The following is a 12,768-nucleotide window of genomic DNA, read 5'->3' as shown; positions in this document are numbered from 1 at the left end:
TTAACTGGGAGAGCCACAACGTTGAACTGACATTTTTAAATCTCTTATTGATGTGGTGCACCTCCGCTGGAAAAGCACACTTTTGCAACAGACATCAAGTACCGAGGAGCTGCGTGCTCGCAGCGGACCGTATGCGAGCCTGACAGGCTGAGCGCTGAAACCACCACGGGAGTGGGCCCCTCCTTCGTGCACTCGGGAGGATGTGAATAAATGAAAAAAATTCACCCCACTACTCCGCCCCCGACCCGGAAGTGCCCTGTCTGCTATAAAGGGGACAATTTTCACGTTTTCCCTCGCTTACGGCCATACTACCCTGAGAACGCCCGATCTCGTCCGATCTCGGAAGCTAAGCAGGGTCGGGCCTGGTTAGTACTTGGATGGGAGACCGCCTGGGAATACCAGGTGCTGTAAGCTTTTGCACCCACCTCCAATTCACAACACAAATCACTGCTCTTGCCTAAAATTTTGGCTTTCATTTGTCATTCAACTTTTACTTATCCTGTGTTTTGAAATCGTTTCCTTCAAGTTGATTTGACAGATCAACGTCTCTTTGGAATAAAATAATGTCCAACAGAGGGAGCCGTCTGCACGGGGCTCGGTCATGATAGCACTTGGACAAGAAGCAGCTTGGGATTTCCGCCTGCTGGATGCTTTTGCACCTCCACTGGAAAAGCAAAATTTTGCAAAAGACATCAAGTACCGAGGAGCTGCGTGCTCGCAGCGGACCGTATGCGAGCCTGACAGGCTGAGCGCTCAAACCACCACGGGAGCGGGCCCCTCCTTCGTGCACTCGCGAGGAGGTGAATAAATGAAAAAAAATCACCCCACTACTCCGCCCCCGACCCGGAAGTGCCCTGTCAGCTATAAAGGAGACAATTTTAACTTCTTTTCTCGCTTACGGCCATACTACCCTGAGAACGCCCGATCTCGTCCGATCTCGGAAGCTAAGCAGGGTCGGGCCTGGTTAGTACTTGGATGGGAGACCGCCTGGGAATACCAGGTGCTGTAAGCTTTTGCACCCACGTGAACACTCTTTCACGTTATTTCGCGCTACCTTTTCTCCACTTTTTTCACCTCAGCCTTAACTGGGGGACCCTCAACGTTGAACTGATATTTTTAAATCTCTCATTGATGTGTTGCACCTCCGCTGGAAAAGCACACTTTTGCAACAGACATCAAGTACCGAGGAGCTGCGTGCTCGCAGCGGACCGTATGCGAGCCTGACAGGCTGAGCGCTCAAACCACCACGGGAGCGGGCCCCTCCTTCGTGCACCCGCGAGGAGGTGAATAAATAAAAAAAAAAAATCACCCCACTACTCCGCCCCCGACCCGGAAGTGCCCTGTCAGCTATAAAGGAGACAATTTTAACTTCTTTTCTCGCTTACGGCCATACTACCCTGAGAACGCCCGATCTCGTCCGATCTCGGAAGCTAAGCTGGGTCGGGCCTGGTTAGTACTTGGATGGGAGACCGCCTGGGAATACCAGGTGCTGTAAGCTTTTGCACCCACGTGAACACTCTTTCACGTTATTTCGCGCTACCTTTTCTCCACTTTTTTCACCTCAGCCTTAACTGGGGGACCCTCAACGTTGAACTGATATTTTTAAATCTCTTATTGATGTGTTGCACCTCCGCTGGAAAAGCACACTTTTGCAACAGACATCAAGTACCGAGGAGCTGCGTGCTCGCAGCGGACCGTATGCGAGCCTGACAGGCTGAGCGCTCAAACCACCACGGGAGCGGGCCCCTCCTTCGTGCACTCGGGAGGAGGTAAATAAATGAAAAAAATTCACCCCACCACTCCGCCCCCGACCCGGAAGTGCCCTGTCTGCTATAAAGGGGACAATTTTCACGTTTTCCCTCGCTTACGGCCATACTACCCTGAGAACGCCCGATCTCCTCCGATCTCGGAAGCTAAGCAGGGTCGGGCCTGGTTAGTACTTGGATGGGAGACCGCCTGGGAATACCAGGTGCTGTAAGCTTTTGCACCCACGTGAACACTCTTTGACGTTATTTCGCGCTTCCTTTTCTCCACTTTTTCACCTCAGCCTTAACTGGGAGAGCCACAACGTTGAACTGACATTTTTAAATCTCTTATTGATGTGTCGCACCTCCGCTGGAAAAGCACACTTTTGCAACAGACATCAAGTACCGAGGAGCTGCGTGCTCGCAGCGGGCCGTATGCGAGCCTGACAGGCTGAGCGCTCAAACCACCACGGGAGCGGGCCCCTCCTTCGTGCACTTGCGAGGAGGTGAATAAATGAAAAAAAATCACCCCACTACTCCACCCCCGACCCGGAAGTGCCCTGTCAGCTATAAAGGGGACAATTTTCACTTCTTTTCTCGCTTACGGCCATACTACCCTGAGAATGCCCGATCTCGTCCGATCTCGGAAGCTAAGCAGGGTCGGGCCTGCTTAGTACTTGGATGGGAGACCGCCTGGGAATACCAGGTGCTGTAAGCTTTTGCACCCACCTCCAATTCACAACACAAATCACTGCTCTTGCCTAAAATTTTGGCTTTCATTTGTCATTCAACTTTCACTTATCCTGTGTTTTGAAATCGTTTTCTTCAAGTTGATTTGACAGATCAACATCTCTTTGGAATAAAATAATGTCCAACAGAGAGAGCCGTCTGCCCGGTCCTCGGTCCTGATAGCACTTGGACAAGAAGCAGCTTGGGATTTCCGCCTGCTGCATGCTTTTGCACCTCCACTGGAAAAGCAAATTTTTGCAACAGACATCAAGTACCGAGGAGCTGCGTGCTCGCAGCGGACCGTATGCGAGCCTGACAGGCTGAGCGCTCAAACCACCACGGGAGCTGGCCCCTCCTTCGTGCACCCGCGAGGAGGTGAATAAATAAATAAAAAAAATCACCCCACTACTCCGCCCCCGACCCGGAAGTGCCCTGTCAGCTATAAAGGAGACAATTTTAACTTCTTTTCTCGCTTACGGCCATACTACCCTGAGAACGCCCGATCTCGTCCGATCTCGGAAGCTAAGCTGGGTCGGGCCTGGTTAGTACTTGGATGGGAGACCGCCTGGGAATACCAGGTGCTGTAAGCTTTTGCACCCACGTGAACACTCTTTCACGTTATTTCGCGCTACCTTTTCTCCACTTTTTTCACCTCAGCCTTAACTGGGGGACCCTCAACGTTGAACTGATATTTTTAAATCTCTTATTGATGTGTTGCACCTCCGCTGGAAAAGCACACTTTTGCAACAGACATCAAGTACCGAGGAGCTGCGTGCTCGCAGCGGACCGTATGCGAGCCTGACAGGCTGAGCGCTCAAACCACCACGGGAGCGGGCCCCTCCTTCGTGCACTCGGGAGGAGGTAAATAAATGAAAAAAATTCACCCCACCACTCCGCCCCCGACCCGGAAGTGCCCTGTCTGCTATAAAGGGGACAATTTTCACGTTTTCCCTCGCTTACGGCCATACTACCCTGAGAACGCCCGATCTCGTCCGATCTCGGAAGCTAAGCAGGGTCGGGCCTGGTTAGTACTTGGATGGGAGACCGCCTGGGAATACCAGGTGCTGTAAGCTTTTGCACCCACGTGAACACTCTTTCACGTTATTTCGCGCTTCCTTTTCTCCACTTTTTCACCTCAGCCTTAACTGGGGGACCCTCAACGTTGAACTGATATTTTTAAATCTCTTATTGATGTGTTGCACCTCCGCTGGAAAAGCACACTTTTGCAACAGACATCAAGTACCGAGGAGCTGCGTGCTCGCAGCGGACCGTATGCGAGCCTGACAGGCTGAGCGCTCAAACCACCACGGGAGCGGGCCCCTCCTTCGTGCACACGGGAGGAGGTGAATAAATGAAAAAAATTCACCCCACCACTCCGCCCCCGACCCGGACGTGCCTGTCAGCTATAAAGGGGACAATTTTCACTTTTTTTTTCGCTTACGGCCATACTACCCTGAGAACGCCCGATCTCGTCCGATCTCGGAAGCTAAGCAGGGTCGGGCCTGGTTAGTACTTGGATGGGAGACCGCCTGGGAATACCAAGTGCTGTAAGCTTTTGCACCCACGTGAACACTCTTTCACTTTATTTCGCGCTACCTTTTCTCCACTTTTTTCACCTCAGCCTTAACTGGGGGACCCACAACGTTGAACTGATATTTTTAAATCTCTTATTGATGTGTTGCACCTCCGCTGGAAAAGCACACTTTTGCAACAGACATCAAGTACCGAGGAGCTGCGTGCTCGCAGCGGACCGTATGCGAGCCTGACAGGCTGAGCGCTCAAACCACCACGGGAGCGGGCCCCTCCTTCGTGCACTCGGGAGGAGGTAAATAAATGAAAAAAATTCACCCCACCACTCCGCCCCCGACCCGGAAGTGCCCTGTCTGCTATAAAGGGGACAATTTTCACGTTTTCCCTCGCTTACGGCCATACTACCCTGAGAACGCCCGATCTCGTCCGATCTCGGAAGCTAAGCAGGGTCGGGCCTGGTTAGTACTTGGATGGGAGACCGCCTGGGAATACCAGGTGCTGTAAGCTTTTGCACCCACGTGAACACTCTTTCACGTTATTTCGCGCTACCTTTTCTCCACTTTTTCACCTCAGCCTTAACTGGGAGGGCCACAACGTTGAACTGACATTTTTAAATCTCTTATTGATGTGTTGCACCTCCGCTGGAAAAGCACACTTTTGCAACAGACATCAAGTACCGAGGAGCTGCGTGCTCGCAGCGGACCGTATGCGAGCCTGACAGGCTGAGCGCTCAAACCACCACGGGAGCGGGCCCCTCCTTCGTGCACTCGGGAGGAGGTAAATAAATGAAAAAAATTCACCCCACCACTCCGCCCCCGACCCGGAAGTGCCCTGTCTGCTATAAAGGGGACAATTTTCACGTTTTCCCTCGCTTACGGCCATACTACCCTGAGAACGCCCGATCTCGTCCGATCTCGGAAGCTAAGCAGGGTCGGGCCTGGTTAGTACTTGGATGGGAGACCGCCTGGGAATACCAGGTGCTGTAAGCTTTTGCACCCACGTGAACACTCTTTCACGTTATTTCGCGCTTCCTTTTCTCCACTTTTTCACCTCAGCCTTAACTGGGGGACCCTCAACGTTGAACTGATATTTTTAAATCTCTTATTGATGTGTTGCACCTCCGCTGGAAAAGCACACTTTTGCAACAGACATCAAGTACCGAGGAGCTGCGTGCTCGCAGCGGACCGTATGCGAGCCTGACAGGCTGAGCGCTCAAACCACCACGGGAGCGGGCCCCTCCTTCGTGCACACGGGAGGAGGTGAATAAATGAAAAAAATTCACCCCACCACTCCGCCCCCGACCCGGACGTGCCTGTCAGCTATAAAGGGGACAATTTTCACTTTTTTTTTCGCTTACGGCCATACTACCCTGAGAACGCCCGATCTCGTCCGATCTCGGAAGCTAAGCAGGGTCGGGCCTGGTTAGTACTTGGATGGGAGACCGCCTGGGAATACCAAGTGCTGTAAGCTTTTGCACCCACGTGAACACTCTTTCACTTTATTTCGCGCTACCTTTTCTCCACTTTTTTCACCTCAGCCTTAACTGGGGGACCCACAACGTTGAACTGATATTTTTAAATCTCTTATTGATGTGTTGCACCTCCGCTGGAAAAGCACACTTTTGCAACAGACATCAAGTACCGAGGAGCTGCGTGCTCGCAGCGGACCGTATGCGAGCCTGACAGGCTGAGCGCTCAAACCACCACGGGAGCGTGCCCCTCCTTCGTGCACTCGGGAGGAGGTGAATAAATGAAAAAAATTCACCCCACCACTCCACCCCCGACCCGGAAGTGCCCTGTCAGCTATAAAGGGGACGATTTTCACTTCTTTTCTCGCTTACGGCCATACTACCCTGAGAACGCCCGATCTCGTCCGATCTCGGAAGCTAAGCAGGGTCGGCCCTGGTTAGTACTTGGATGGGAGACCGCCTGGGAATACCAGGTGCTGTAAGCTTTTGCACCCACGTGAACACTCTTTCACGTTATTTCGCGCTACCTTTTCTCCACTTTTTTCACCTCAGCCTTAACTGGGGGACCCTCAACGTTGAACTGATATTTTTAAATCTCTTATTGATGTGTTGCACCTCCGCTGGAAAAGCACACTTTTGCAACAGACATCAAGTACCGAGGAGCTGCGTGCTCGCAGCTGGCCGTATGCGAGCCTGACAGGCTGAGCGCTCAAACCACCACGGGAGCGGGCCCCTCCTTCGTGCACTCGCGAGGAGGTGAATAAATGAAAAAAATTCACCCCACTACTACGCCCCCGACCCGGAAGTGCCCTGTCAGCTATAAAGGGGACAATTTTCACTTCTTTTCTCGCTTACGGCCATACTACCCTGAGAACGCCCGATCTCGTCCGATCTCGGAAGCTAAGCAGGGTCGGGCCTGGTTAGTACTTGGATGGGAGACCGCCTGGGAATACCAGGTGCTGTAAGCTTTTGCACCCACGTGAACACTCTTTCACGTTATTTCGCGCTTCCTTTTCTCCACTTTTTCACCTCAGCCTTAACTGGGAGAGACACAACGTTGAACTGACATTTTTAAATCTCTTATTGATGTGTTGCACCTCCGCTGGAAAAGCACACTTTTGCAACAGACATCAAGTACCGAGGAGCTGCGTGCTCGCAGCGGGCCGTATGCGAGCCTGACAGGCTGAGCGCTCAAACCACCACGGGAGCGGGCCCCTCCTGCGTGCACTCGGGAGGAGGTGAATAAATGAAAAAAATTCAACCCACCACTCCACCCCCGACCCGGAAGTGCCTGTCAGCTATAAAGGGGACAATTTTCACAATTTTTCTCGCTTACGGCCATACTACCCTGAGAACGCCCGATCTCGTCCGATCTCGGAAGCTAAGCAGGGTCGGGCCTGGTTAGTACTTGGATCGGAGACCGCCTGGGAATACCAGGTGCTGTAAGCTTTTGCACCCACCTCCAATTCACAACACAAATCACTGCTCTTGCCTAAAATTTTGGCTTTCATTTGTCATTCAACTTTCACTTATCCTGTGTTTTGAAATCGTTTCCTTCAAGTTGATTTGACAGATCAACGTCTCTTTGGAATAAAATAATGTCCAACAGAGAGAGCCGTCTGCACGCTGCTCGGTCATGATAGCACTTGGACAAGAAGCAGCTTGGGATTTCCGCCTGCTGGATGCTTTTGCACCTCCACTGGAAAAGCAAAATTTTGCAAAAGACATCAAGTACCGAGGAGCTGCGTGCTCGCAGCGGACCGTATGCGAGCCTGACAGGCTGAGCGCTCAAACCACCACGGGAGCGGGCCCCTCCTTCGTGCACTCGCGAGGAGGTGAATAAATGAAAAAAAATCACCCCACTACTCCGCCCCCGACCTGGAAGTGCCCTGTCAGCTATAAAAGGGACAATTTTCACTTCTTTTCTCGCTTACGGCCATACTACCCTGAGAACGCCCGATCTCGTCCGATCTCGGAAGCTAAGCAGGGTCGGGCCTGGTTAGTACTTGGATGGGAGACCGCCTGGGAATACCAGGTGCTGTAAGCTTTTGCACCCACGTGAACACTCTTTCACGTTATTTCGCGCTACCTTTTCTCCACTTTTTTCACCTCAGCCTTAACTGGGGGACCCACAACGTTGAACTGACATTTTTAAATCTCTTATTGATGTGTTGCACCTCCGCTGGAAAAGCACACTTTTGCAACAGACATCAAGTACCGAGGAGCTGCGTGCTCGCAGCGGGCCGTATGCGAGCCTGACAGGCTGAGCGCTCAAACCACCACGGGAGCGGGCCCCTCCTTCGTGCACTCGCGAGGAGGTGAATAAATGAAAAAAAATCACCCCACTACTCCGCCCCCGACCTGGAAGTGCCCTGTCTGCTATAAAGGGGACAATTTTCACGTTTTCCCTCGCTTACGGCCATACTACCCTGAGAACGCCCGATCTCGTCAGATCTCGGAAGCTAAGCAGGGTCGGGCCTGGTTAGTACTTGGATGGGAGACCGCCTGGGAATACCAGGTGCTGTAAGCTTTTGCACCCACGTGAACACTCTTTCACGTTATTTCGCGCTACCTTTTCTCCACTTTTTTCACCTCAGCCTTAACTGGGGGACCCTCAACGTTGAACTGATATTTTTAAATCTCTTATTGATGTGTTGCACCTCCGCTGGAAAAGCACACTTTTGCAACAGACATCAAGTACCGAGGAGCTGCGTGCTCGCAGCGGGCCGTATGCGAGCCTGACAGGCTGAGCGCTCAAACCACCACGGGAGCGGGCCCCTCCTTCGTGCACTCGCGAGGAGGTGAATAAATGAAAAAAAATCACCCCACTACTCCGCCCCCGACCCGGAAGTGCCCTGTCAGCTATAAAGGGGACAATTTTCACTTCTTTTCTCGCTTAAGGCCATACTACCCTGAGAACGCCCGATCTCGGAAGCTAAGCAGGGTCGGGCCTGGTTAGTACTTGGATGGGAGACCGCCTGGGAATACCAGGTGCTGTAAGCTTTTGCACCCACGTAAACACTCTTTCACGTTATTTCGCGCTTCCTTTTCTCCACTTTTTCACCTCAGCCTTAACTGGGAGAGCCACAACGTTGAACTGACATTTTTAAATCTCTTATTGATGTGGTGAACCTCCGCTGGAAAAGCACACTTTTGCAACAGACATCAAGTACCAAGGAGCTGCGTGCTCGCAGCGGGCCGTATGCGAGCCTGACAGGCTGAGCGCTCAAACCACCACGGGAGCGGGCCCCTCCTTCGTGCACTCGCGAGGAGGTGAATAAATGAAAAAAAATCACCCCACTACTCCGCCCCCGACCCGGAAGTGCCCTGTCAGCTATAAAGGGGACAATTTTCACTTCTTTTCTCGCTTAAGGCCATACTACCCTGAGAATTCCCGATCTCGGAAGCTAAGCAGGGTCGGGCCTGGTTAGTACTTGGATGGGAGACCGCCTGGGAATACCAGGTGCTGTAAGCTTTTGCACCCACGTGAACACTCTTTCACGTTATTTCGCGCTACCTTTTCTCCACTTTTTTCACCTCAGCCTTAACTGGGGACCCACAACGTTGAACTGATATTTTTAAATCTCTTATTGATGTGTTGCACCTCCACTGGAAAAGCAAAATTTTGCAACAGACATCAAGTACCGAGGAGCTGCGTGCTCGCAGCGGACCGTATGCGAGCCTGACAGGCTGAGCGCTCAAACCACCACGGGAGCGGGCCCCTCCTTCGTGCACTCGCGAGGAGGTGAATAAATGAAAAAAAATCACCCCACTACTCCGCCCCCGACACGGAAGTGCCCTGTCAGCTATAAAAGGGACAATTGTCACTTCTTTTCTCGCTTACGGCCATACTACCCTGAGAACGCCCGATCTCGTAAGCTAAGCAGGGTCGGGCCTGGTTAGTACTTGGATGGGAGACCGCCTGGGAATACCAGGTGCTGTAAGCTTTTGCACCCACGTGAACACTCTTTCACGTTATTTCGCGCTACCCTTTCTCCACTTTTTTCACCTCAGCCTTAACTGGGGGACCCTCAACGTTGAACTGATATTTTTAAATCTCTTATTGATGTGTTGCACCTCCGCTGGAAAAGCACACTTTTGCAACAGACATCAAGTACCGAGGAGCTGCGTGCTCGCAGCGGACCGTATGCGAGCCTGACAGGCTGAGCGCTCAAACCACCACGGGAGCGGGCCCCTCCTTCGTGCACTCGGGAGGAGGTGAATAAATGAAAAAAATTCACCCCACCACTCCACCCCCGACCCGGAAGTGCCTGTCAGCTATAAAGGGGACAATTTTCACATTTTTTCTCGCTTACGGCCATACTACCCTGAGAACGCCCGATCTCGGAAGCTAAGCAGGTTCGGGCCTGGTTAGTACTTGGATGGGAGACCGCCTGGGAATACCAGGTGCTGTAAGCTTTTGCACCCACCTCCAATTCACAACACAAATCACTGCTCTTGCCTAAAATTTTGGCTTTCATTTGTCATTCAACTTTCACTTATCCTGTGTTTTGAAATCGTTTCCTTCAAGTTGATTTGACAGATCAACGTCTCTTTGGAATAAAATAATGTCCAACAGAGGGAGCCGTCTGCACGCTGCTCGGTCATGATAGCACTTGGACAAGAAGCAGCTTGGGATTTCCGCCTGCTGCATGCTTTTGCACCTCCACTGGAAAAGCAAATTTTTGCAACAGACATCAAGTACCGAGGAGCTGCGTGCTCGCAGCGGACCGTATGCGAGCCTGACAGGCTGAGCGCTCAAACCACCACGGGAGCGGGCCCCTCCTTCGTGCACCCGCGAGGAGGTGAATAAATAAAAAAAAAATTCACCCCACTACTCCGCCCCCGACCCGGAAGTGCCCTGTCAGCTATAAAGGGGACAATTTTAACTTCTTTTCTCGCTTACGGCCATACTACCCTGAGAAAGCCCGATCTCGTCCGATCTCGGAAGCTAAGCAGGGTTCGGGCCTGTTTAGTACTTGGATGGGAGACCGCCTGGGAATACCAGGTGCTGTAAGCTTTTGCACCCACGTGAACACTCTTTCACGTTATTTCGCGCTACCTTTTCTCCACTTTTTTCACCTCAGCCTTAACTGGGGGACCCACAACGTTGAACTGATATATTTAAATCTCTTATTGATGTGTTGCACCTCCGCTGGAAAAGCACACTTTTGCAACAGACATCAAGTACCGAGGAGCTGCGTGCTCGCAGCGGGCCGTATGCGAGCCTGACAGGCTGAGCGCTCAAACCACCACGGGAGCGGGCCCCTCCTTCGTGCACTCGCGAGGAGGTGAATAAATGAAAAAAAATCACCCCACCACTCCACCCCCGACCCGGAAGTGCCCTGTCAGCTATAAAAGGGACAATTTTCACTTCTTTTCTCGCTTACGGCCATACTACCCTGAGAACGCCCGATCTCGTCCGATCTCGGAAGCTAAGCAGGGTCGGGCCTGGTTAGTACTTGGATGGGAGACCGCCTGGGAATACCAGGTGCTGTAAGCTTTTGCACCCACGTGAACACTCTTTCACGTTATTTCGCGCTACCTTTTCTCCACTTTTTTCACCTCAGCCTTAACTGGGGGACCCACAACGTTGAACTGATATTTTTAAATCTCTTATTGATGTGTTGCACTTCCGCTGGAAAAGCACACTTTTGCAACAGACATCAAGTACCGAGGAGCTGCGTGCTCGCAGCGGACCGTATGCGAGCCTGACAGGCTGAGCGCTCAAACCACCACGGGAGCGGGCCCCTCCTTCGTGCACTCGCGAGGAGGTGAATAAATGAAAAAAATTCACCCCACTACTCTGCCCCCGACCCGGAAGTGCCCTGTCAGCTATAAAGGGGACAATTTTCACTTTTTTTCTCGCTTACGGCCATACTACCCTGAGAACGCCCGATCTCGTCCGATCTCGGAAGCTAAGCAGGGTCGGGCCTGGTTAGTACTTGGATGGGAGACCGCCTGGGAATACCAGGTGCTGTAAGCTTTTGCACCCACGTGAACACTCTTTCACGTTATTTCGCGCTACCTTTTCTCCACTTTTTTCACCTCAGCCTTAACTGGGGGACCCTCAACGTTGAACTGATATTTTTAAATCTCTTATTGATGTGTTGCACCTCCGCTGGAAAAGCACACTTTTGCAACAGACATCAAGTACCGAGGAGCTGCGTGCTCGCAGCGGACCGTATGCGAGCCTGACAGGCTGAGCGCTCAAACCACCACGGGAGCGGGCCCCTCCTTCGTGCACCCGCGAGGAGGTGAATAAATGAAAAAAATTCACCCCACTACTCCGCCCCCGACCCGGTCGTGCCCTGTCTGCTATAAAGGGGACAATTTTCACGTTTTCCCTCGCTTACGGCCATACTACCCTGAGAACGCCCGATCTCGTCCGATCTCGGAAGCCAAGCAGGGTCGGGCCTGGTTAGTACTTGGATGGGAGACCGCCTGGGAATACCAGGTGCTGTAAGCTTTTGCACCCACGTGAATACTCTTTCACGTTATTTCGCGCTTCCTTTTCTCCACTTTTTCACCTCAGCCTTAACTGGGAGAGCCACAACGTTGAACTGACATTTTTAAATCTCTTATTGATGTGTTGCACCTCCGCTGGAAAAGCACACTTTTGCAACAGACATCAAGTACCGAGGAGCTGCGTGCTCGCAGCGGACCGTATGCGAGCCTGACAGGCTGAGCGCTCAAACCACCACGGGAGCGGGCCCCTCCTTCGTGCACTCGGGAGGAGGTGAATAAATGAAAAAAATTCACCCCACCACTCCGCCCCCGACCCGGAACTGCCTTGTCAGCTATAAAGGGGACAATTTTCACTTCTTTTCTCGCTTACGGCCATACTACCCTGAGAACGCCCGATCTCGTCCGATCTCGGAAGCCAAGCAGGGTCGGGCCTGGTTAGTACTTGGATGGCAGACCGCCTGGGAATACCAGGTGCTGTAAGCTTTTGCGACCACGTGAACACTCTTTCACGTTATTTCGCGCTACCTTTTCTCCACTTTTTTCACCTCAGCCTTAACTGGGGGACCCTCAACGTTGAACTGATATTTTTAAATCTCTTATTGATGTGTTGCACCTCCGCTGGAAAAGCACACTTTTGCAACAGACATCAAGTACCGAGGAGCTGCGTGCTCGCAGCTGGCCGTATGCGAGCCTGACAGGCTGAGCGCTCAAACCACCATGGGAGCGGGCCCCTCCTTCGTGCACTCGCGAGGAGGTGAATAAATGAAAAAAATTCACCCCACTACTGCGCCCCCGACCCGGAAGTGCCCTGTCAGCTATAAAGGGGAC

The 12,768-nt window shown here is 52.2% G+C and overlaps 21 non-coding genes and 4 pseudogenes across 21 annotated transcripts; all 25 read left to right on the top strand.

Annotated features, from left to right (window-relative positions):
* The first annotated feature begins 295 nt into the window (after window positions 1-295).
* LOC147188343 (5S ribosomal RNA) lies at window positions 296-414 on the top strand. Its single transcript, XR_015098530.1, has one exon. It is a non-coding gene; the product is annotated as a 5S ribosomal RNA (ribosomal RNA).
* Window positions 415-893: 479 nt separating this feature from the next.
* Window positions 894-1,012, top strand: LOC147188342 (5S ribosomal RNA). The gene has a single exon (XR_015098529.1). It is a non-coding gene; the product is annotated as a 5S ribosomal RNA (ribosomal RNA).
* A 367-nt stretch (window positions 1,013-1,379) lies between these two features.
* LOC147188341 (5S ribosomal RNA) lies at window positions 1,380-1,498 on the top strand. The gene has a single exon (XR_015097965.1). It is a non-coding gene; the product is annotated as a 5S ribosomal RNA (ribosomal RNA).
* Window positions 1,499-1,862: 364 nt separating this feature from the next.
* On the top strand, window positions 1,863-1,981 carry LOC147188340 (5S ribosomal RNA). Its single transcript, XR_015097928.1, has one exon. It is a non-coding gene; the product is annotated as a 5S ribosomal RNA (ribosomal RNA).
* Window positions 1,982-2,344: 363 nt separating this feature from the next.
* On the top strand, window positions 2,345-2,463 carry LOC147188339 (5S ribosomal RNA). The gene has a single exon (XR_015098273.1). It is a non-coding gene; the product is annotated as a 5S ribosomal RNA (ribosomal RNA).
* A 482-nt stretch (window positions 2,464-2,945) lies between these two features.
* Window positions 2,946-3,064, top strand: LOC147188338 (5S ribosomal RNA). The gene has a single exon (XR_015097964.1). It is a non-coding gene; the product is annotated as a 5S ribosomal RNA (ribosomal RNA).
* A 364-nt stretch (window positions 3,065-3,428) lies between these two features.
* On the top strand, window positions 3,429-3,547 carry LOC147188337 (5S ribosomal RNA). The gene has a single exon (XR_015098528.1). It is a non-coding gene; the product is annotated as a 5S ribosomal RNA (ribosomal RNA).
* Window positions 3,548-3,909: 362 nt separating this feature from the next.
* LOC147188336 (5S ribosomal RNA) lies at window positions 3,910-4,028 on the top strand. Its single transcript, XR_015098186.1, has one exon. It is a non-coding gene; the product is annotated as a 5S ribosomal RNA (ribosomal RNA).
* A 364-nt stretch (window positions 4,029-4,392) lies between these two features.
* Window positions 4,393-4,511, top strand: LOC147188335 (5S ribosomal RNA). The gene has a single exon (XR_015098526.1). It is a non-coding gene; the product is annotated as a 5S ribosomal RNA (ribosomal RNA).
* Window positions 4,512-4,874: 363 nt separating this feature from the next.
* Window positions 4,875-4,993, top strand: LOC147188334 (5S ribosomal RNA). Its single transcript, XR_015098525.1, has one exon. It is a non-coding gene; the product is annotated as a 5S ribosomal RNA (ribosomal RNA).
* Window positions 4,994-5,355: 362 nt separating this feature from the next.
* LOC147188333 (5S ribosomal RNA) lies at window positions 5,356-5,474 on the top strand. The gene has a single exon (XR_015098185.1). It is a non-coding gene; the product is annotated as a 5S ribosomal RNA (ribosomal RNA).
* Window positions 5,475-5,838: 364 nt separating this feature from the next.
* LOC147188332 (5S ribosomal RNA) lies at window positions 5,839-5,957 on the top strand. Its single transcript, XR_015098166.1, has one exon. It is a non-coding gene; the product is annotated as a 5S ribosomal RNA (ribosomal RNA).
* Window positions 5,958-6,321: 364 nt separating this feature from the next.
* Window positions 6,322-6,440, top strand: LOC147188331 (5S ribosomal RNA). The gene has a single exon (XR_015098524.1). It is a non-coding gene; the product is annotated as a 5S ribosomal RNA (ribosomal RNA).
* A 362-nt stretch (window positions 6,441-6,802) lies between these two features.
* On the top strand, window positions 6,803-6,921 carry LOC147188330 (5S ribosomal RNA). Its single transcript, XR_015098293.1, has one exon. It is a non-coding gene; the product is annotated as a 5S ribosomal RNA (ribosomal RNA).
* A 479-nt stretch (window positions 6,922-7,400) lies between these two features.
* Window positions 7,401-7,519, top strand: LOC147188329 (5S ribosomal RNA). The gene has a single exon (XR_015098523.1). It is a non-coding gene; the product is annotated as a 5S ribosomal RNA (ribosomal RNA).
* A 364-nt stretch (window positions 7,520-7,883) lies between these two features.
* On the top strand, window positions 7,884-8,002 carry LOC147188328 (5S ribosomal RNA). The gene has a single exon (XR_015097877.1). It is a non-coding gene; the product is annotated as a 5S ribosomal RNA (ribosomal RNA).
* A 364-nt stretch (window positions 8,003-8,366) lies between these two features.
* On the top strand, window positions 8,367-8,475 carry LOC147188327 (5S ribosomal RNA; annotated as a pseudogene).
* Window positions 8,476-8,838: 363 nt separating this feature from the next.
* LOC147188326 (5S ribosomal RNA) lies at window positions 8,839-8,947 on the top strand (annotated as a pseudogene).
* A 363-nt stretch (window positions 8,948-9,310) lies between these two features.
* On the top strand, window positions 9,311-9,419 carry LOC147188325 (5S ribosomal RNA; annotated as a pseudogene).
* A 363-nt stretch (window positions 9,420-9,782) lies between these two features.
* LOC147188324 (5S ribosomal RNA) lies at window positions 9,783-9,891 on the top strand (annotated as a pseudogene).
* Window positions 9,892-10,372: 481 nt separating this feature from the next.
* Window positions 10,373-10,492, top strand: LOC147188323 (5S ribosomal RNA). Its single transcript, XR_015098472.1, has one exon. It is a non-coding gene; the product is annotated as a 5S ribosomal RNA (ribosomal RNA).
* A 364-nt stretch (window positions 10,493-10,856) lies between these two features.
* Window positions 10,857-10,975, top strand: LOC147188322 (5S ribosomal RNA). Its single transcript, XR_015098522.1, has one exon. It is a non-coding gene; the product is annotated as a 5S ribosomal RNA (ribosomal RNA).
* A 364-nt stretch (window positions 10,976-11,339) lies between these two features.
* LOC147188321 (5S ribosomal RNA) lies at window positions 11,340-11,458 on the top strand. Its single transcript, XR_015098521.1, has one exon. It is a non-coding gene; the product is annotated as a 5S ribosomal RNA (ribosomal RNA).
* A 364-nt stretch (window positions 11,459-11,822) lies between these two features.
* On the top strand, window positions 11,823-11,941 carry LOC147188320 (5S ribosomal RNA). Its single transcript, XR_015097918.1, has one exon. It is a non-coding gene; the product is annotated as a 5S ribosomal RNA (ribosomal RNA).
* A 363-nt stretch (window positions 11,942-12,304) lies between these two features.
* On the top strand, window positions 12,305-12,423 carry LOC147188319 (5S ribosomal RNA). The gene has a single exon (XR_015098242.1). It is a non-coding gene; the product is annotated as a 5S ribosomal RNA (ribosomal RNA).
* Window positions 12,424-12,768: the final 345 nt, after the last annotated feature.

The sequence above is a fragment of the Hippocampus guttulatus genome, chromosome 20, assembly GCF_054856545.1.
Source record: "Hippocampus guttulatus isolate MCC_2025c chromosome 20, RoL_Hgut_1.0, whole genome shotgun sequence".
Classification (NCBI taxonomy): Eukaryota; Metazoa; Chordata; class Actinopteri; order Syngnathiformes; family Syngnathidae; genus Hippocampus; species Hippocampus guttulatus.
This window is presented reverse-complemented; position numbering and strand designations above follow the sequence as displayed.